At 41.5% G+C, this 22,883-nt stretch overlaps 1 protein-coding gene and 1 pseudogene across 6 annotated transcripts in view; one reads left to right on the top strand and one right to left on the bottom strand.

The window, feature by feature from the left end:
• Positions 1-22,883, bottom strand: part of AUH (AU RNA binding methylglutaconyl-CoA hydratase) — a 154,177-nt gene that overhangs the window by 29,647 nt on the left and 101,647 nt on the right. The gene's annotated exons all lie outside the window — the stretch shown is intronic.
• Positions 17,867-18,963, top strand: LOC308504532 (heterogeneous nuclear ribonucleoprotein A1-like; annotated as a pseudogene). Its single transcript has one exon. The product of its transcript is annotated as a heterogeneous nuclear ribonucleoprotein A1-like (transcript).

Below are 22,883 nucleotides of genomic sequence, written 5' to 3'. Positions count from 1 at the left end.
GGCCACAACACAAGTATCAATAAATTTAAGAAGATGGAAATCATATCCAGCATCCTCTCTGATCCCAATGGTATGAAACTAGAAATCAATTACAAGAAGAAAACTAAAAAACACACGGAGGCTAAATGATATGCTAGTAAACAATGAATGGGTCAACGAGATCAAGAAAGAAATCAAAAGTTACCCTGAGCCAAACAAAAATGAAAACGCAACAGCCCCAAGTCTATGGGACATAGCAAAAGCAGCCGTAACAGGGGAAATTCATAGCAATACAGGCCTACTTCAAGAAACGAGAGACATTTCAAATAAACAATCTAACCTTACACTGAAGGAACTAGAAGAACAAACAAAGCCCACGTGAGTAGAAGAAAAGAAATAATAAAGAACAGAGCGAAAATAAACAAAAGAGTCTAAATAAACAATACAAAAGATCAATGAAACCAAGAGCTGGTTCTTTAAAAAGATAAACAAAATTGATAAACCTTTAACCAGACTCATCAAGAAAAGGGAAAGGAACAAAATAAATAAAATCAGAAATGAAATAGCAGAAGTTAACAAAAAATTATAATACCATGAAAATTACATGCCAACAAACTGGACAACCTGGAAAAAACACATGAATTCCTAGAAATATATAATCTTCTAGAACTAAAACAAGAAAAAACAGAAAATATGAACAGATAAATTTATTTCAATACTAACAAAATTGAATCAGTGATCAAAAAACACCCCAAAAACCAAAACTCCTGGACCACATGACTTCACATGTTAATTTTACCAAACATTCAAAGAAGAATTAACACCTATTTCAAACTATTTCAAAAAACTGAGGTAGAAGGAAGCCTCCGAAGCTTACTTTACAAGGCCAGCATTACTCTGATACCCAAACAAGACAAAGACATTACCAAAACATAATAAAATTACAGGCCAATATCTCTGATGGACACATATGTAAAAATCCTCAACAAAATATTAGCAAACGAAATTCAGCAAAACATTAAAAAGTCATAGACCACGATCAAGTGACATTTATTCCCAGGATGAAAGGTTGATTCAGTATCTTCAAGCCAATTTACATGATATACCATATACACGAAATGAAGGATAAAAAGCATATGGTCGTATCAAGAAATGCAGAAAAAACACTTGATAAAATCCAGCATCCATTTATGATAAAAACTCTCAACTAAGTGGGGATAGAGAAAACAAACCTCAACATAATAAAGGCCATATATGACAAACCCAGAGCTAACATCAGACTCAACCGGAAGAGTTGAAAGTGTTTCCCTTAAGATCAGGAACAAGACAAGATGTCCACTTTCACCACTTTTATTCAACATAGTACTGGAAGTCCTAGCCATAGCAATCAGTCAAGACCAAAAGGTATGTATCCACATTAAAAAGGAAGAAGTAAATCTGTTATTATTTGCAGATGACACGATACTATATATAGCATAGAGAACTCTAAAGATTGCACCAAAAAACTATTAGAACTGATACATTAATTCACTAACGCAGCAGGATACAAAATTAATATTCAGAAATTGGCTGCAATTTTATACACCAATAACAAAGTATCAGAAAGAGAAATTTAGAAAACAGCCACATTTATATTTGCATCAAAAAGAATTTTTAAAACCTGGAAGAAATTTAACCAAGGAGGTAAAAGACCTGTACTTGGAAAACTGTAAGATACTGAAGAAAGAAAGTAAAGAAGATACAAATAAATGGAGGCAAACACCATGCACATGGATAGGAAGAATAAACATTATTAAAATATCATACCAAAAGGAATCTACAGATTCAGTGTAATCCCTGTCAAAATACCCATGGCATTTTTCTTTTTTTTTTTCAATTAATTAGATTTATTGGGGTGACAATCGTTAGTAAATTTACATAGATTTCAGGTGTACAATTCTGTATTACATCGTCTATAAATCCCATTGCGTGTTCACCACCCAGAGTCAGTTCTCCTTCCATCACCATATATTTGATCCCCCGTACCCTCATCACCCACCCCCCACCCCCTTACCCTCTGGTAACCACTAAATTACTGTCTGTGTCTATGAGTTTTTGTTTCTCATTTGTTTGTCTTGTTCTTTTGTTGTTTTTGGTTTATATACCACATATACCACATGACTGGAAAAACACAAGGAACAAGTCTGATCTGCAGAAACCCGTGCTCCATCTACTACTTTCACATACATATGCAACATGCATGAAAACCAGCGCCATGCTGGGTCACAGAGAAATCTTAGCAATTCATACTAGGTAGTCTATTTTTTTTTGTCTACGGAGTAATAAAGGTCAGCCAGCAAACAAAAATAGTCTCCAAAGCCACTGTATTTCAAAATTAAAAACATACATGCACGTTAAATGATAGGTAAATATGTTAAATAAGTGGCAGATAAAACTTCTAAAACTGATTTATAAATTGAATAAAAAAACAAATTAATAAGTGTAACAGGTTGAGTACAGTTCTGAGACAGGGATTAGGCTATTTGGATCAGACATTTTTCCCACTGAAAACTGAACACAAACAAAAATGTTGGGTTTCAGGATTTGAAATAAAAAGATAGACGTCAAGGTAAAAGTACTAGAGATCCAGAAGAACAAGAAGGAACTCCCAGGAATCACAGAATTAATCAAAATATGGGAGCCCCCAAATCATGTATGTTCTGGGGTAACTTCCAGATACTACAACACCCTCTCCAGTACCAGGAAGAGGACAACACTTAACACCTCTTATCAGTGGAGAAGGTTCCAGGGCCACAGGCATGGAGAGGGAACAGAAGTCAGGGCTGAGCGTGACTAAAGCAGGGAGGCCAGAGAAGACCCACACACTGCGCAGGCAAGACTTCAGAGGGCTCTGTACCAAGGGGAAGGTCAATGAGACTTCCATCCTCATAAGCAAAAAGGACTGTGTAAAAGCTAGCCTTGGTGCTGAACTCAGCAAGAGGAAAGGGAGAAAGAAAGAATGAGAGAAAAACTCCCTGGGACATCACGGCCACAGAGCAGCTACTGTGTGGTTCTGCATACCAGTGTCACAGAACCCGAGCACTGTGGACCCTGAAGAACAGAATGTGACTCGAAGGATCCAACTGGTACTGCCCTGGGGCAAATGGCACAACAGAGGAACCTCTCTGTGGGAAGTCGGAGAGCCTATTCACAGGGAATGGCCAGTAAGCAGTCAAAGACATTCAGACACAAAAGGGAAAAAGACAAGAACAAGAACCAACAGAAACAATAAAGAGAGTAAAAAGACCCATACAGACTTCATAAACTGAATGATCACATACAGATTTTAAAACAACATATTTGCCATATGTAAATAAATGACAAACTTGAATATATTCACAGGGAACCAGAAAAAGTGATATAGCATATTTTTAAATGAACCAAACAGATTCCTAGAAAGGGAAAACACAGTAATTAAAATGAAAAACTTGACAGACATATTTGGCAGCAGACTGAAGACAGCAAAATAAAGCATAAGTAAACTGGGAAATAGACCTGAAGAATTATCCAAAGGGCAGCACACAGAGAAGAAAACACAGTGATGAGGTCTACCATAAATCTGATCAGAGCCAGAGAAGACAGGAAAGAAGGAACAGGCAAAGACAGTATTCAAGAGATACTGGCTGGACATTTCCAAAACACTGAATGACACCCATTCACATAATAAGAGTGTCAGTGAATTACAAGATAAATAAAATGAAATCCACATCTTAATAAAAAACTGGAAACTCCAGGAAGCCAGAGATGAAGGGGGAAAAGAAATTAAGCAACCAAAAAAAACAAAAGTACAGAATCTCTTCAAAGAAACAAAAGTTAAACCAGAGCCGACTTCTCTGGCATAGAAGCCAGAAGAGAAAGGGATGACATCACAGGGCTGAGAAAACTAATGCCAACCTAGGAGTTTATACCCAATTAACATATTTTTCAAGAATGAAAGCAAAAGCATAAGAAAAAAAGATTTAAAAACTGCACATATTTCTCGCAACACATATCAGGTTAAATTCCAAGTAGACTGAGATCTAAAAGTAAAAAAGCCACCCAAGGACTAAAAAATGGGATGAATTCTTAATAGCCTGAGTCTATGTCTCAAAATATATAGGTAATAAAATGGATTAATGCATTAAAAAATACTTTATTAATATAAAGAAAAAAAGAAAAGACAATCCTAGGCAAGTTAAAATACACATGGTAAATATAAAAAAATATATGCAACAGGAGAAAAAAATCACAAATAATTCTTTTTTGTAAAAAAGTTTATTTAATTTTCAATTATAGTTGACATTCAATATTACATTAGTTTCAGGTGCACAGCATAGTGGTTAGCCAGTTCTATAATCATGATATAATTATGATCACCCCAATTAGTACCCACCAGACACCATACATCGTTATTACAATATTACTGACTATATTCCCTAGGCTGTCCTTTACATCCCTGTGACTATTTTGTAACTGCCAATTTGTACTTCTTAATATGTAACAAAACTACTAAAAATTGAGACTGATAACTCAATTTGACTATAAGAAGGCAAAAAGCTATGAACACAGATGATTAAAAATTTAAATGGCCTGAAGGGCACCAGAACATGTTACTCCAAAATATGCCACTTTAGCATAAGGATTATTTTGAGCTGAAGGCAACTGAGAGCAGACTTTGGAAAAGCTCTAAAACGACAGCGTAAGCTTTCCTTTTGTAGAGGAAATGTACACGCGTGAAGGAAGTCTCCATCGGTGAAGATGTCTCCCTCCGCAATACCAGGAAGAGGATGACACCCAACCCCCCTTACCAGTGGAGAAGGCACAGTGCTTAAATCCGCACCATGACCCTGCTAAACAAGCTATTTATCATACATCCCCGGTGGCCTTCATAGCCCACCCACCACCAGAAGTCCCGGTGGCCTTCATAACCCACCCACCACCAGAAGTCCCAAGGCCTTCATAGCCCACCCACCACCAGAAGTCCCAAGGCCTTCATAGCCCACCCACCACCAGAAGTCCCAAGGCCTTCATAGCCCACCCACCACCAGAAGTCCCAAGGCCTTCATAGCCCACCCACCACCAGAAGTCCCAAGGCCTTCATAGCCCACCCACCACCAGAAGTCCCAAGGCCTTCATAGCCCACCCACCACCAGAAGTCCCAAGGCCTTCATAGCCCACCCACCACCAGAAGTCCCAAGGCCTTCATAGCCCACCCACCACCAGAAGTCCCAAGGCCTTCATAGCCCACCCACCACCAGAAGTCCCAAGGCCTTCATAGCCCACCCACCACCAGAAGTCCCAAGGCCTTCATAGCCCACCCACCACCAGAAGTCCCAAGGCCTTCATAGCCCACCCACCACCAGAAGTCCCAAGGCCTTCATAGCCCACCCACCACCAGAAGTCCCAAGGCCTTCATAGCCCACCCACCACCAGAAGTCCCAAGGCCTTCATAGCCCACCCACCACCAGAAGTCCCAAGGCCTTCATAGCCCACCCACCACCAGAAGTCCCAAGGCCTTCATAGCCCACCCACCACCAGAAGTCCCAAGGCCTTCATAGCCCACCCACCACCAGAAGTCCCAAGGCCTTCATAGCCCACCCACCACCAGAAGTCCCAAGGCCTTCATAGCCCACCCACCACCAGAAGTCCCAAGGCCTTCATAGCCCACCCACCACCAGAAGTCCCAAGGCCTTCATAGCCCACCCACCACCAGAAGTCCCAAGGCCTTCATAGCCCACCCACCACCAGAAGTCCCAAGGCCTTCATAGCCCACCCACCACCAGAAGTCCCAAGGCCTTCATAGCCCACCCACCACCAGAAGTCCCAAGGCCTTCATAGCCCACCCACCACCAGAAGTCCCAAGGCCTTCATAACCCACCCACCACCAGAAGTCCCAAGGCCTTCATAGCCCACCCACCACCAGAAGTCCCAAGGCCTTCATAACCTACCCACCACCAGAAGTCCCGGTGGCCTTCATAGCCCACCCACAACCAGAAGTCCCGTTGGCCTTCATAGCCCACCCACCACCAGAAGTCCCAAGGCCTTCATAGCCCACCCACCACCAGAAGTCCCAAGGCCTTCATAGCCCACCCACCACCAGAAGTCCCGGTGGCCTTCATAACCTACCCACCACCAGAAGTCCCAAGGCCTTCATAGCCCACCCACCACCAGAAGTCCCAAGGCCTTCATAGCCCACCCACCACCAGAAGTCCCAAGGCCTTCATAGCCCACCCACCACCAGAAGTCCCAAGGCCTTCATAGCCCACCCACCACCAGAAGTCCCAAGGCCTTCATAGCCCACCCACCACCAGAAGTCCCAAGGCCTTCATAGCCCACCCACCACCAGAAGTCCCAAGGCCTTCATAGCCCACCCACCACCAGAAGTCCCAAGGCCTTCATAGCCCACCCACCACCAGAAGTCCCAAGGCCTTCATAGCCCACCCACCACCAGAAGTCCCAAGGCCTTCATAGCCCACCCACCACCAGAAGTCCCAAGGCCTTCATAGCCCACCCACCACCAGAAGTCCCAAGGCCTTCATAGCCCACCCACCACCAGAAGTCCCAAGGCCTTCATAGCCCACCCACCACCAGAAGTCCCAAGGCCTTCATAGCCCACCCACCACCAGAAGTCCCAAGGCCTTCATAGCCCACCCACCACCAGAAGTCCCAAGGCCTTCATAGCCCACCCACCACCAGAAGTCCCAAGGCCTTCATAGCCCACCCACCACCAGAAGTCCCAAGGCCTTCATAGCCCACCCACCACCAGAAGTCCCAAGGCCTTCATAGCCCACCCACCACCAGAAGTCCCAAGGCCTTCATAGCCCACCCACCACCAGAAGTCCCAAGGCCTTCATAGCCCACCCACCACCAGAAGTCCCAAGGCCTTCATAGCCCACCCACCACCAGAAGTCCCAAGGCCTTCATAGCCCACCCACCACCAGAAGTCCCAAGGCCTTCATAGCCCACCCACCACCAGAAGTCCCAAGGCCTTCATAGCCCACCCACCACCAGAAGTCCCAAGGCCTTCATAGCCCACCCACCACCAGAAGTCCCAAGGCCTTCATAACCCACCCACCACCAGAAGTCCCAAGGCCTTCATAGCCCACCCACCACCAGAAGTCCCAAGGCCTTCATAACCTACCCACCACCAGAAGTCCCGGTGGCCTTCATAGCCCACCCACAACCAGAAGTCCCGTTGGCCTTCATAGCCCACCCACCACCAGAAGTCCCAAGGCCTTCATAGCCCACCCACCACCAGAAGTCCCAAGGCCTTCATAGCCCACCCACCACCAGAAGTCCCGGTGGCCTTCATAACCTACCCACCACCAGAAGTCCCGGTGGCCTTCATAACCTACCCACCACCAGAAGTCCCGGTGGCCTTCATAACCCACCCACCACCAGAAGTCCCAAGGCCCTTTCCTTTGTTCAGCCCAACATGGTACCAAAGTCTAACCACCATCCTAAGGTACTCATCACTGAGCTTCCCCCATGCATATGTTGCTGTGCATGTTAATAAACTTGTTCTCCGGTTAATGTCTTTGTCAGTTTAATTTTCACGATCTAAGCCAGAGAACCCAGGAGGGTATAGGTTTTTAAATATTTGAAAACTATCGACTTTGCTTATAAAGAGGAATTCAAGTTATCTAACCTCAAACAGCCCTTCCGCATATGACAGACGGGCAGATACCCCGCAGATGGATGATTCTATTAGTGAGGCTCTTACAACCCCTGTGCCAGGAGGCTTGGCAATACCTGGAACAGCCACCCTTAACCCCATATTCACTGCTAGGATTCTACTCAGACAGACTAGTAAAATATGAAATGACATGACATATGCACAAGGCTTTTCACTGTGCCATTATCTGTAAACACAAAAGAACGAACACAACCAACCGTCTATCAACAGGGAACAGGCTGACTGGATTATAGCACATCTACACCATGAAGAAAAAGAAATGTGAAGGCCTCTATGCAGCTGTAAAATAAGTATTACATATATAATTGCCATATCTTACCATATGCTTAGCATACGGATGTATGCATAACGAAAAAACAAATGCCCAACTGTTTTCTACATCGGTTGTACCATTTTACATGCTAAGTGCAGTGTTTCGAGTCCTAGATGCTCCACATCCTTGTGGACACTTGTTATAGTCAGTCTTTTTAATTTTAGCCATTCTGACAGGTACTTTACTAATTGAGTGGTGCCCCACTGTGGTTTTAATTTGCATTTGCTTCGTGATGTTGAACATCTTTTCATGTGTGTATTTGGCATTCATTCATCTTTGGTGAAGTATCTCTTCAAATCTCTTGACTATTTTTTAAGTAAGGCATTTTGTTTTCTTATTATGAGTTTTGGGAGTTCTTTACATATTTTAGATATATGTCCTTTATCAGATATATGATTTGCACATATTTTCTCCCAGTCTGGGACTTGTCTTTCTATTTTCTCAACAGTGTCTTTTGACAACAGGTATTCCTAATTTTGACCGTGTTCAATAATTTCTTTGTTTTTCAAATGGATTGTGCTTTTGGTGTCTTGTCTAAGAAATCTTAGATTTCCAACTCAACAGCAACAAGACTTTTTTTGTGGTAGAAGTTTTATATTTTTTGGTTTCCTATTTAGGTCTATGATCCACTTCGAGTTCATTTTTAGATGTGGTGAGAGATGTGAATCGAAGTTAATTTTTTTGCATATGGACAACCAATGGTTGAAATGAACTGCCTTTCCCCCAATGAACTGCCTTTATACCAAGCTTTGTTTAAATGTGTATTATTTATTACTTTTGTCTTGAAGGGGCCTACTGAGAATGTCTCAAAATAAAGTTCATCCGTTCTTCCTAAAAATGTCTGAAAACATTACTAATAAAAGAAAAAAAAACTAGAAGCATAAATTCTTAACAATGTTGAATTTTTGACAAAGGAACCCTAACCTCAAAGCTGTACCACAAAGGAAGCCTCAGGAGACGGGAGCGGCTACAGAGGTGGTGGACACACAGCCGAGGGCACTGTCAGGGCAATGAGTTCGGAAACAGGAATTTCAAGAGCTGGCAGTTAGGCCTTATCTTCAGACCGCCTCACTTACAGAAAACTAGTTTTTGTCCTCACTGTTTCACATTAAAATATAGTCACACACACACAGCATTAGCAGGCTAACCTAATGGCATTTTTTGTTCTTGGTCAATAGTGTGACAAAACGTCTATGTGCATAGTGGACACGTAAAAGATGAGAGAGAAAAACAGAAACAAGTACAGAACGCAGTATTTCTGAACAATGGCTTAGCATTCTGTAAGACCTTGGTGGCTCTGGGAATACTACAGTCACAGTAGCTCTGTGACAAAACTAAGAAAATAATATCTCACAAACCATCATGTCAATTCCCTTTCGCTGCTACCTCAGCCCTTCGGCTGTTCTTTCAGCTGATTATACAAGTTACTTGTTTGGTAGATTTTTTTCCCTAGCAGTAACATAAAAATAGCAATATAAGAGACATATTAATATATACTTAATGGTTAAATATCTTTCATGCATTTGTTCAAGATTATGAATGTGACAGATAAAAATATACTTCAAGACTATGTTCAAAATGTTTATCAACCACTGTTTATCTTAATTTTAAATAAGATGATTTAAATTGTTAAAATTCAGTGGTTCCTTATAAGTTGTAGTCTCCACTAACCCCTTCCTTTATAAAGAAGAAAAACTTGGGTTAATAAAAACATTGTCTCTGGGCGCAGTGTGGCAGGGCAGAGAGCCTGCAAAGGGACTGGCCTCGCGAGGCTGGCACTGCGTGGCTGCTGCCCCACGGGTGACTCCAATGCCCTCCCCACACATTCCTCAAGATTCGCCTGGTCCAGCTTGTCATCGTGTGGTTTTCCTCACTCTGAAAAACGCTTTCACTATCCCAATCATATCAAAGCCTTCTGCAAGGGGCCACAAAGACCACTGTGTCACTTAGCAAGCATTTACTGCGTTTTCAAAGTGCTCATTCTCTGTCAGGTCCGGCGTAAGGATCAGGAATAACAGAACGTCCCCTCACTGTTTGCCACACACAGATGCAGCTGAGTCTCCTGTACCCTGCAAAGCTGCAAGACATCTGATCCATTACCTTACGTCGCATGTTTGCACAATATTTGATTCTAAATCACTAATTAAAAACCTAAAAAAAAAAATTTAGGGTACATTCGTTGTGTTTTCTTCTCTCTGGAAAACAGCACCCATAATTTTAATTTCATTAAACAGGAGAAAGTTTCCAGTTTCCACTATCACGGATGTGCCTCCTGACGGCACACAGTGACCCCGAGACAAGCCCGGACTGCAGAGATGTGCCGACTGCTGGCCAAGACCCCTGCCTTCCACTCCGAGAGGGACGCAGACTGCGGTTCTAGAGGCTCCTGACAGCACACGTCAGCACAGCTCTGGGAGTTGTGAGGGCAAGTGAGTGCCTGATACAGAGAACAAACTGATGACCTCCCCCAGGACCCAGGGAGTCATGTGTCCATCGAGGTATCTGCTGTGACCTAAGAGAAACAGCACTGTCCTGGGAGCCCAGAGACTCGGGGTGCAGGACCCCTGCAGGAATGCCACCTCACCTTTGTGAATCTGTTTCATCGTCTAGGCAGGTAGGGAGCTGAGGACCCCGCCATGATAAATACTAGGGCCCAGGCCAGCCCCGCTAAGTGGAGCAACACTGTTGCATGGCCCCGGGCAACAGGCAAGGCCTCCCACAATCTGGGGTACACCAACACCAACACACGTCTAAGTACTGGTGTCTCGGCGAGAACCTGAAAACAAATTCTTCCCTTCCCATTCCATCTCCAGGGCAGTTTTCTCCTCCTCTCACAGGTCCTTCCACCATGCAGAGGCTGCCCATGTGTCGTGTTTTCTGAAGTGTGAACGCTCAGATTGACTTGTGCTGGGTCTTTACTACTTACAAAGTAGCTGGGTTTCTGAGAGGAGTCACTGGAGAATGGGGACTACAGGTCAGCCCTGGCTGATCATGTACTCACTCCAAGAGCCAGAAGCTGTGGGTTCCCCTGACACAAGCTCCAATAAGCCTGTAAAAGAAAAAGGAAAGGGAGCCAGACGCCGGGGGCCGGCCAGAAGAGAGCCTTCCCTGCACTGCTGCTGCTCCTCCAGTCCAGACCCCGTCAATCCGAAGCCTGCACACATCCCATCCAGCAAAGCTCCTCATAAATTTCTACACGAAGCGAGCAAAGGATAATTCACATCACTCCCCGCCCCCCAGTGCTGTGATTATGTCATTGTAATCAATATATTACATAAATATTTTCATCTTCCAGTTCCTTCAAAGTCCTTCTGGCCTTAAGTGGTTCTCAATGTCTAGTTGAACCACAAAAGCTAGTGAGGCTTTCTATCAATCTACCTAAATCGGTCTCTCCTTTCTCTCTCTCTGGTAGTGGGGGTGGGAAGCAGATGTTTTTTTTTGTTTTTTTTTTTAATTTAACGTATGATCAAGAAACAGCTACAGGCAACAATGGTGCCTTGGCAAAAAGGGGAAAACAGAACGCAAAGGACATTTATCTAGAGCTTATTATGTGTCAGGCCCTGTTCTAAGTATTTTATGAACGCATTTAATTCTCACACCAACTCTTTGGGGTGGTACCATAGCCCCCCATTCAGCTCGAGAGGCAATCATTAGCAAGGCTGGGTGTTCAGACAGGTGTCACTGTGTCACTATCTCTTATGTCTCTGAGCCGCATGGCTGTCCTCGCTGAATCTCAACTGCAACAGCTGCAGGAGCACAAAGTGCAGGGGACACTTGGGCCAAGGAGCTCCCACACTGGAAATGAAGGGCAAAAGAATACTTGAAACCAACACTATGAAGAGTTAAGATCCCACTGGATAGGGACATAAGACATGTTTTGACTAAACTGGAACAAAAGTATCATGAAACCCTAAAGGCAAAGAAATAAAGCCATTAAAACTGACGTTTCAATATGGAGGGACCAAAACAATCTTTTCATTTTCACATTCTAGCAGGCTACAAATTAACCACATATGGTACAGATGAATGTTTAATGAGAATAGGCAAGGTTTTTGTTTCTATATCAGTGGTTATTACTAATGTGTTTTTTTAACTTTTCCTTTAAGTCCAATTTATGATTTATAATTTTTAAAAGTAAACTATGGTCTATTACTCTTTAAAAAATAATTCATCGCACAATTCCCTAAACAAGGTCCTTTCATTGCTGGAAATGATTCAGTTCACCTGGATCCTACAACATTCCTTCAGAAACGCAGACGAAAAGCAAGTTGGAGCCAAATGAACGTCACAGCCTCGGACTGTGAGTGACTACTCAACCAAGAGAAATCTGGAAAACTTAAGTTGGTGGTCACCATCCTCAGGTGTGACAGAATGCACAGGCTGGGGCCCTCTCCACAGCATAATATGAAGTGAGCGAACAACTCTGCATATATCAGAGATTCTGACTTCAGATAGTTATGCTCATCAATAAAGCATGACTTACGTCCTAAAAACTAAGCCTGTAAATAATATCCTCCTTTGTATTCCATTAAGTTTATAAACGCATTCCATGGAATCTCTGTGAAAGCAGAAAATAAATTATGGGGTCTGAGTAAAGACTCAAAAAAATAGAAACTTGTAAGGTACGAACGAGAGAACGGCGGTGGCCCGGCCGGCCTCACCACAGTAGCCTCCACGCCCAGAACAGGACTCTCTCTGCTTCAGCTGGACCAGCTTCCCATCACATGTAATGAGGAGCTGGCCTTCAGGGTCTGTGAGCCCAAATCCTGGTGCTGGAGCCGCGGAGGGCTGCAGGCAGAGCTTTGCACACTGCTCAGGATGCAATTATCCCCACTCTGCTCCTCCTGAAGCAACACCAAGAATCCCTTTTCCGAATAGTCCACCACGTTATCTAAATATATCATTATGCAGTGGGTAAACTTTAAGTACTCCTTAAAGTAAGTGCTAGACAAGTAATTCTCCTGCATATGCAAATCGCATTTTATGGTATTAAATATAGCATGATTCAAGAAAACAAACTATAAACATGGAAGAAATCAGCAAGAGAAATTTAAGTAAACAAGAGTGACAAGAATTATACTTCAGACTAATTAAAATGCAAATAAAACTAATGTCTTTTTTTGGCATACCTGAAGATCCATATACAAATAAATTAGTGGAAAGAATGTAACAAAATAAATGTGGATTATCTTGAGTTCCTGGACCTGTATCAGAAACCAGACGTAAGAAAAACTGCAGAAGTGTGAAGAAGGTAATCTCTGAACGGTGTGCACAAATTTACTGCTGGCCTTGATCTCTTACATTCTGCGATTTGATACGAAAACCACTAGGTATGCAAGACGTCTAAACCCAAGTGCCATGGCGGAGAGTAGGAAAGTCCCTGGAGGAGCTGGCAGGGGCTGTGTGGGGAGGAAGTGAAGGGAGAGGCTCCCCACTCCGCTCAGCTCTGCTCAGCTCAGGTCCTCCCAATAGGAGGGATCTCAAAGGCCTGAGACAGGGCCGCGGATATGGAATGCAAAGGCCAAAACCGGGAAGCCAAATTCAAGTCTTCAGTGCCAGGATTTTATGCTTTCTTTGGCCAGCAATGTTAGCTACTGAAAGTTTTAGAGGAAAATTAATTTGGCAATCATCAAATGGACGTTACTGCTCTGAGGAGAGGACATAATCCCAGAGACACACCCTTGTTAAAATCACTTTTGAACAAAATGCCAGATTGAGGTGGCAGGTAATGGGAGTCTGAACTCAGCATGGCAATAGAAACAAAAATAAATTCTAACATAAGAAATGGCTAATCTAAAACAGCAAATTATCCAAGTACCTATCTCTTCAGTTAATATGAAAAGTAAAGAACAGTTTATATTGGTAACCTTTTACGTGCCGTCAATGCAATATATTTATACTATGAAGCTCTCTTCTAACATCAGAGCACTTCTCTTAACTTACTAACACATCCAGTCGGATCAAATATCCCTGATCAGCTGTGTAACCCTAAAGGCAGTTCTAAAACTCAGTTTCCACATCTGTAAGCTGAGTAAACTACTTCGTAGGCATGGTGGTGAAGTAGCAGGCCTGCCACGCAGCACAGACCCAAAGGTCAACAGAATCTGACGTTTACAGAATTTTCAAACCGCCACACAAAAGTTACAGTGAGATTTAAGTTTAGGTTTGTTTAAGAGTTTACGTATTTCAAAATTCCCATTTAGGTCACAGGTTGGAATTTTAGACTTCTGACAATCTTATAAATTCGCTAAACGTATACATTAATATGTATACATTTCTCAGCATCAGAACAAATTAATGAAACGCTGGCATGTTTTTAACCCTCAAAATAGTAAACACAGTCAGTCATAGTTAAACTCATAAGTCTCACATTCAAAAAAACCTAAGAGTGATAATCCACATCACTAACCATATCTTTTGTTATTCATACCTTCATTTTAAATTGTCCTGAAAAGAGTAGCTTTTCCACAAAGGTATCAATAAATATTGTGACATCGTTTATTTCACCTAGTTCTACAGTTTACTTGCTTTTAATTGGCTGCCCAAATGTGTAATATGTGAGTGATGGCAGAACTACAAAAGAATGTAGTTTTTAAAAGAAAAAGCTTTGCACAGCTGTTTGTAATAAAATAACCAAACCTCACAGCAAGGGCTGATTAGATAAAGATAAATATAGTAACATATGCATAAGTCTGAAATAGATCTGAGAAAAACTGTTGCAGAGGACATTTCCATGACTGCCCTGACAAGCAATGTTTAATGATTCAATGTGCCTATGCACGTATATGTATGTTCTTATATAAAAGCTATTTATGATGCCCCCTTACAACTTCACAGAATCATAAAATGGATTTCATTTTAAATTACCAAATGCTAATTTGGTACACAGTAAAGCTATCATTTAGAAATGACTTTTATTATTTAAAATCAAAAGTATAATGTGAATTAACTTAGAAAATGTATTTTCTTTAATTTTCAAAAACAAGCTAACTGCTCATGAATTGAGGCACTATAAATTATGCAGCTCTATTTTAAAAACAGATAAAGGACAGGTTCTCAGCGCTTGCATTTTATCTTCTATTTTACAGAAATTAAGTATAATTAAATTTAAACAATGTCATATAAACATTTTATTTATTTCGTATGACTTTAGAAACAACAGAGATTGATCATTTTTAATAAATGGAAGTATTTGAAATTGCTTTTGGCTAGTCTATTAAATCAGTTAGTGAGGCTTAAACTGTAAAACAAACATACATCTACCCAGATTGCAGCAATTAAGCTTATGGTTGATTTAGCGGCATAAAATAACACTTTATAAAATTTGTCCTAAGATAACATTTGTTATAAAACTATGACCAAGATTATTCTGAAATTCTGACGCTGCTTGTAACATGATAACGAGTGGGGCTTCCACTGTTGCCCCTCCCCACTTCCAGTTCCCTGACTGTATATATATGAAAGTCTATTTCTGGAACTTCTATTCTGTATGTCTGTTCTCACATCAATATTATGCTGTCTTGATTTCTTTACCTTTATAATAAGTCTTGAAATCAGTATAATTCAGCCAACTTTTTCTTTGCATTTCCATATAGAATCTTTAGAATCACCTTGTCATTTTTTAAAAAAATAAGTGCTGCTGGGATTTTAACTGAGATTGTATTGAATTTATAAATCAATTTGGGAGAACTGACATCTTCACAATATTGCATCTTCTAATACATGAACACCATTTCAGTCTTTGTTTCCCCATTTAAGTCTTTTTTCATTTCTCTCCATCATATTTAAGTTTTGAGTGTACATATCTTGCACATATTTTGTTAAATTTATTCCTAAATATTTCATATTTTGAGATGTTATTGTAAAGGAAAGTAATTTTTTAACTGCATTTTGCAATTGTTCATTGCTAGTATATAGAAGTACAACTGGTTTTTATATATTGACCTTGTATTCAGAGACTGCTCAATTCACTTACTAGTTCTAACAGTGTTTTTGGTAAACTCCTTAAGATTGTTTCTGAACATGACCATGGCACCAGTGAACTAAACATGTGAATTCTTCTCTCCAATCTGCTGTTTACTTCTTCTAGTCTTCCTGCACTGGCCAGAACCTACAGTACAATGCTGAATGGAAGTGATGAGAGAGGATATTCTTACCTTGTTTCCATTACTAGGGGAAAAGAGTTCAGTTTTTCATCATTGAATAATGTTAGCTGTAGGTAGTTTTAGAAAGGCCTTTGATCAGACTGAGGAGGTACCCTGCTATTCTAATTTACTAAATGTTTTGTTTTTTTAATCGAGTGCATGTTGAATTCTGTCAAATGCTTTTTCTGCAAATATCGAGATGATCACACAATTTTTCTTTTATTCTGCTAATATGAATTATACTGCTTGGTTTATAAATGAGATAAATCCTGCTTAGTTTCAATATATCATCTTTCCTAATTAAAAAAGGTGTTTATAAATGTTTCTTGACTGCTGACTGAGGACTGGCTCCATGGTACCTAAACCAGCCCTGTCACTTAATTCAATATACTGTCATGCAATTTAATCAGAGTAGGTAAGGGACAAAGCTAGGAACAAGGAGATGGCAGAGCAGAACAGGCAGGCAGGTCCTCACGCTCCAAGCATACAGCGTTACATGAGAGTTGTCCAAGAGTCAAAGTTATTCTCCCCAACTCTTTCACCTCCATGTGAAAGAGTGGGGCCTCCATGTGGCCCCAGCCTCTTGGCATTTCAGACACAAGGAAGCAAAACACAGAAGAAGAAAAACAGCCACAGACTCCTGGCTCAGCGAAGCAGAAGTCACCCTAAGGACACCAGTCCCTCCTTCCCAGCATTCACAGTAACAATCCTGCATGGAACATCCATCAGGGGCCTGTGGGACACACAGGTCAGTTTCCCTCCCACCTCCCACACCCAACGTACCTTCTTATATATTATTGAATATGATGTGCTAAAATTTGGTTAAGAATTTTTACATCTATTTTCACAAGGGATACCACTCTATAGATTTCTTTCCTTTTAATACCTTTGTTTAGTTTGGCAGAACAGTAATGGCAGCGTATAAAATGACTGAGGACCTGTTCTCTCTTCCTCTATTTTCTGAAAGAACATAGGTAGGATTGGTAATATGTCTTCCTAAAATGGCTGATAGATTTCACCAGCGAAGCCATCTGGGCCCGGAGTTTTCTTCGTGGGGAAAAAAAATTTTTTAATTACAAATTCAATTTCTGAAATAAGTATAAAGGTATGAAGGTTTTCTGTTTCTTCTAGTATGTTTGGTAATTACATGTCTTTCGAGTTGGTGTATTACCTGGCATAAAGTTGTCCATAATATTCTCTTCTTATCCCTTAATTTCTGTAGGATTTGTAGTGGTGACCTATCTCTTAAATCAGCAATTTGTGGGGTTTTTTTGTCTGACTGTTTATTGATTATCAATTTAGTTACCAGTGTTTTTCAGAGAATCAGCTTTTGGTTTTACTGATTTTTCTCTATTGTTTGTGCATAGTCTTTTTCACTAATTTCCGCTCTTCAAAGTAGAGGTTTAGCTCACTGATTCTGTTCTAGTCTAATATAAGCTTTTAAAGTTATAAACTTTCTCAAAGCATTGCTTTAGCTACATTCCACAAAATTTAACATGTTTTTATTTTCACTAGGTTCAAAATATTTTCTAATTTCTCCCCTCATTTCTTCTTTTGACTCCTGGGTATACTTAGAAGTTACTGATTCTGATTTAATTCTGTTGGCATAAACAGAATTAAAAATATAATCTGGAGATAACGTTCGTTAGATCACTCCTTTCTGTCGGTGGACGCGTCCGAGTAAACATCGTTAAAGTTACCCCTCCCGCGGTTGTCATGTCTAAGTCAGAGTCTCCCAAAGAGCCTGAACAGCTGCGGAAGCTCTTCATCGGAGGTTTGATCCTTGAAACAACCGATGAGAGCCTGAGGAGCCATTTTGAGCATGGGGAACGCTCACAGCCTGTGTGGTGATGAGAGACCCAAATACCAAGCGCTCCAGAGGCTTCGGGTTTGTCACCTATGCCACTGAGGAGGTGGGTGCAGCCATGAATGCAAGGCCACACAAGGTGGATGAAGAGTTGTGGGACCAAAGAGGGCTGTCTCAAGGGAAGATTCTCAAAGACCTGGTGCCCACTTCACTGTGAAAAAGATTGTTGTCGGTGGCATTAAAGAAGACACTGAAGAACACCACCTAAGAGATTATTTTGAACAGTATGGGAAAATTGAAGTGATTGAAATCATGACTGACCGAGGCAGTGGCAAGAAGAGAGGCTTTGCTTTTGTCACCTTTGATGACCATGACTCTGTAGACAAGATTGTCATTCAGAAATACCATACTGTGAATGGCCACAACTGTGAAGTAAGGAAAGCCCTATCTAAGCAAGAGATGGCTAGTGCTTCATCCAGTCAAAGAGGTCGAAGTGGTTCTGGAAACTCGGTGGTGGTCGAGGAGGTGGCTTTGGTGGGAATGACAACTAGGGTCGTGGAGGAAACTTCAGTGGTCAAGGTGGCTTTGGAGGCAGTCGTGGTGGAGGAGGATATGGTGGCAGTGGGGATGGCTAGAATGGATTTCGTAATGATGGAAGCAATTTTGGAGGTGGTGAAAGCTACAACGATTTTGGCAATTACAACAATCAATCTTCAAATTTTGGACCCATGAAAGGAGGGAACTTTGGAGGCAGAAGCTCTGGCCCTTATGGTGGTGGAGGTCAATACTTTGCCAAACCACGAAACCAAGGTGGCTATGGTGGTTCCAGCAGCAGCAGTAGCTATGGCAGTGGCAGAAGGTTTTAATTACTGCCAGGAAACAAAGCTTAGCAGGAGAGGAGAGCCAGAGAAGTGACAGGGAAGCTACAGGTTACAACAGATTTGTGAACTCAGCCAAGCACAGTGGTGGCAGGGCCTAGCTGCTACAAAGAAGACATGTTTTAGACAATACTCATGTGTATGGGCAAAAAACTCGAGGACTGTATTTATGACTAATTGTATAACAGGTTATTTTAGTTTCTGTTCTGTGGAAAGTGTAAAGCATTCCAACAAAGGGTTTTAATGTAGTTTTTTCTTTGCACCCATGCTGTTGATTGCTAAATGTAATAGTCTGATCATGACGCTGAATAAATGTGTCATTTTTTAAAGTTATAAAAAAAAAGAGAAGAAAATATAATCTGTATTATTTCAATCTATTGAGATTTATTTTACTGTCCGTCTTTCTGTCTGTTTTGATGAATATTCCGTGTATAACTTCAAAACGATGTGAATTCTATTTTTGGGTGGTGTACTCTGAAAAGATCAACTAGGTCAAGTAGTTGAAAATTTTCTATATCCTCATTGATATTCTTTCCATTTGCTCCATCAATTATATAATCACTAGCAAAAAAATACATTTTTTAATTTCTCCTTTTAGTTCTGAGAATTTCTGGTTCATGTATTTTGAAGTTGTTATAGTTAAACGCATGTTTGGCATTATTATTTCTTGGTGAATTCACTCTTCTGTTATTATAAAATATCCCTCTTTATCGTAAGATTTCTTGTTTGAAACCTAGTTTTCTGGCATTAATACAGCTATTCCAGCTTTCGTATCTATTATCAGCATGGCATATCATTTCCATCCTTTTTAGTTTTAACTTATTTGTACCTTTATCATTGAAGTGTGTCTCTTATAAACGGCATGTAATTGAATCTTACTTTTTTAACCAGTCTAACAATCTCTGCTTTTTATTCACACTGTACAGAACAATTTACATTTAATTTAATATCAACATGTTAGGTTTAAATTTATCATCTTGATAATGTGTTTTCTATTTCTTTCATCTGATCTTTACTACTTGTTCTTCTTTCTTTGTCTTCGTGACTGAGCACTTTTTAGCATTCCGTTCTATCCTCACTACTGGCTTACTAGCTATATTTAATTTCCTTTAGTGGTTGATCTAAAGCAGCCTTTCTCAAATAGAGTTTTGTAAGAGAATAAAGCTAGCAGAATATGATCTGAATATTTTTAAATTTCCCACTGACAGTACACAGCTCTAAGATGCACAGGACAGAAGTTAATTATGTACAATCGCTACCGTATGGCATTAGAGCTTAATTTATTTTTCACCAAATTTGGACAATTTGCCAGGCCTTGCACTGCTTTATCCGATGTAAGCACATCTTAATATTCAGCCACAAACTCAAGGTAACCTTCGTGCCTCTGCTGTGAGTATGTGTGTGCACTGTGCATCGGGAGTGCGGGCTGGGGTGGTACTGATCCATAGGACAAGTTTATAAATAGCCCCGCAACTGCACCTGGTTTTGGAAACCTCTATCTAAATTTATAAACTTAAAACAACAGCTGCTGACTCTGAGCCCTCCATGATGCCCCGGGAAAGCCTGCCTCCCACTCCTTCCGAGGCACCGAGCCCTACATCTAGGCTAAAGCCTCGACTTGTCTCCTCTTCCACGTTCTCGCTTTGCTTTGCTATTTGTTGATTGATGATTATATCTTTTACAGTCTGTGCTTTCATTTTAGTGATGCCTTCAAGTGGGTATGTGGCAAATAACTGCTCAGTGCCTGCTCTGCCTTCGTAACCACAAATCTGAAAGATTCTTTAGCTTTTGGTGGGAAGTTTATACTCACAAATAAAAGTATAGAGAACAGCATAATGAAATCTCATGTACTGATGACTACATTTTAAGAATATTTTAAGCGAATAAAATTTGATAATTTGCAGCCTCTACAATAATAAACTCGGCTAAGCAAAGTCCCCTGTGACTGGTCTATATGGATAAGAATTACACAATATATAGAAACTACTTTGTAAGAAGGTCATATAATTTGATTTTGTAATCAGGTCAACAGTTCCTTGGAATATCTGTTACAAGGAATTTCACAGAATAATTGCCCCAAAGGTGACACAGGCCCCACAGAGGCAATCCTCTCTAACAAAAAGAGCTGAAGAGTTGGCTGTGTGTGCTCCTATGTCTAGGGACACATGAAGTCACAGGCAGGCCAACCCCATCGAGCCCCTTACCAGTTAACAAACCAGGAAGGATCCCTGCCCTCTTTTTATATCTTAGTTACAGGTAACTTAAAAGGTATGTGCAATTCGTTATAAATATTGCATAGGATAGACAGACTGCAAACTTTACATAAAGCTGTGAAACAGAATGCGATTTTATAGAAACCATGAGCAGGGATGTGGCAGACTGCTTGAGCTCCCTGTGTGTATGTGTCCCCTTTAGGTCTGCTTGGTGGTTGAGTCTGAGAAGCACACAGCTAATTAGGGGCAAAAGCAGACCTTCGGCAGCAAAAGCCAGGTCTCTTGACTCAATCCAAAGAGCAGCAAAGGGTGTGTCAGTTTCACCGGCTGATACATCACTAAGACCCAGACTTAGCAATGCAGGGGCTAGAGGAGTATCCCAGATTACAAATGTAAAACTCCTTATATAACTAGCACTTACATGATACTTTACAGTTTACAAAGCTGCTTCTAACAGGTAGCAGATATAATAAACCTTAGAACAGCTTTGTAATACAGATGTCATCATTCTTCTCATTTTACAAATAAAGGAGAGCTCAGAGACCTAAGTACCCTGCCGTAATTGCTAACATGCCACACAATTAAATGACTTGAACCCAGTCATAGCCCAAACCTTCACACGGACGATGCAGCCTATCTTTCCCTTTGGCCGTTCACCTGCTCCCTTCTGTGGCATCTGGTTCTTATTTCACGGTTTTTAATAACCAAACAGAATAATCCAAGGTTCCCAGATGTATGTTTCCAGCTGCCGGCATTTTCCGATTCTTCTGGGCCTCATCTCCCCGAGTGCTCTGTGCTGTCCCCACAAGTGGGGGCGCACATGTGGCTCCGGCTGAGGGTGCACAACCCCCTCCCTTGTGATGATTGCAACTGCGAAGACCAGCACCTTCCAGTGCCAGGTCCCATCCCCCTGTCTATCGTGGCTCCAGAGACCTGCCTCTCGTAGTGGTGACATTCGCTTGCCTCTTCTCTGGGGTGTAAGGTAAGCTGGGCAAGCGGGATAGAGGGGTGATGAAGGGAAATCGTCTCCCCGTTCCTATTCTCTTTTCCTTACTCTGAACACTTTCCTTCCCTTATGGCTGCTACCACCTTTTCTTGGAAGAAGAACAATATATGGTTTGGCTGGTTCCAGTCCTTCTATCCAGATACCGTGCTCCTGCCCAGAACCTCAACCCCAGGACTCACGTTTCAACACCACTGCCTCCCAGCTTCAGCCCCAACCCCAGGACTCACACACCTGCCCCACTGACTCCCAGCTTCAGTTACCTGCTGCCCTGGCCTTCCAACATCAACTCCAGGTAACTGAGGATGCCTTCCGGATGGTGAGATAAAAATTCATGGAGCCAACTTCCTCTCAGCAACATTACCATTAAGAGTGAGTAACAGAGTAACAGAGGGCACTCACCTCTTTTCCATGCGAAAGCAAAAAGTATGTCATCTAAACGTGGGATTAAATGAGGCTTCAGCACTAGCCCATGGCCTCCCTGTCCTCTAACATCTCTATGATGAGAACATCCTGTAGGTCAGAGCAAACTCATTCCAACATAACCAACATAAGTCACTCCTGTGTCGGGAAGGGTACAAAACTTAAGGCATTTGCAAATCCCACAAATGTGCAAAGCACTTATACTGAAAAAATACCACACTTCATACACATACTTTTTAAACCCCAAGCTTCTATTTTTTTATACTAATATACCAGTGGCAGCTATTTCAGTCTTCTTTTGAAAGTTGGGGTAACCTTTCTAGCACATGCACTGCTGAGTTTGTCTTTGGGGGTAAATCCATACATACTCAATTGTGATGAGTGAACCATATTCAAAGACACTGTGCAT

The sequence above is a fragment of the Rhinolophus hipposideros genome (assembly GCF_964194185.1).
Source record: "Rhinolophus hipposideros genome assembly, chromosome: 11".
Lineage (NCBI taxonomy): Eukaryota > Metazoa > Chordata > Mammalia > Chiroptera > Rhinolophidae > Rhinolophus > Rhinolophus hipposideros.
Note: the sequence above shows the minus strand (reverse complement) of the source record. Positions and strands in the feature narration are given on the sequence as shown.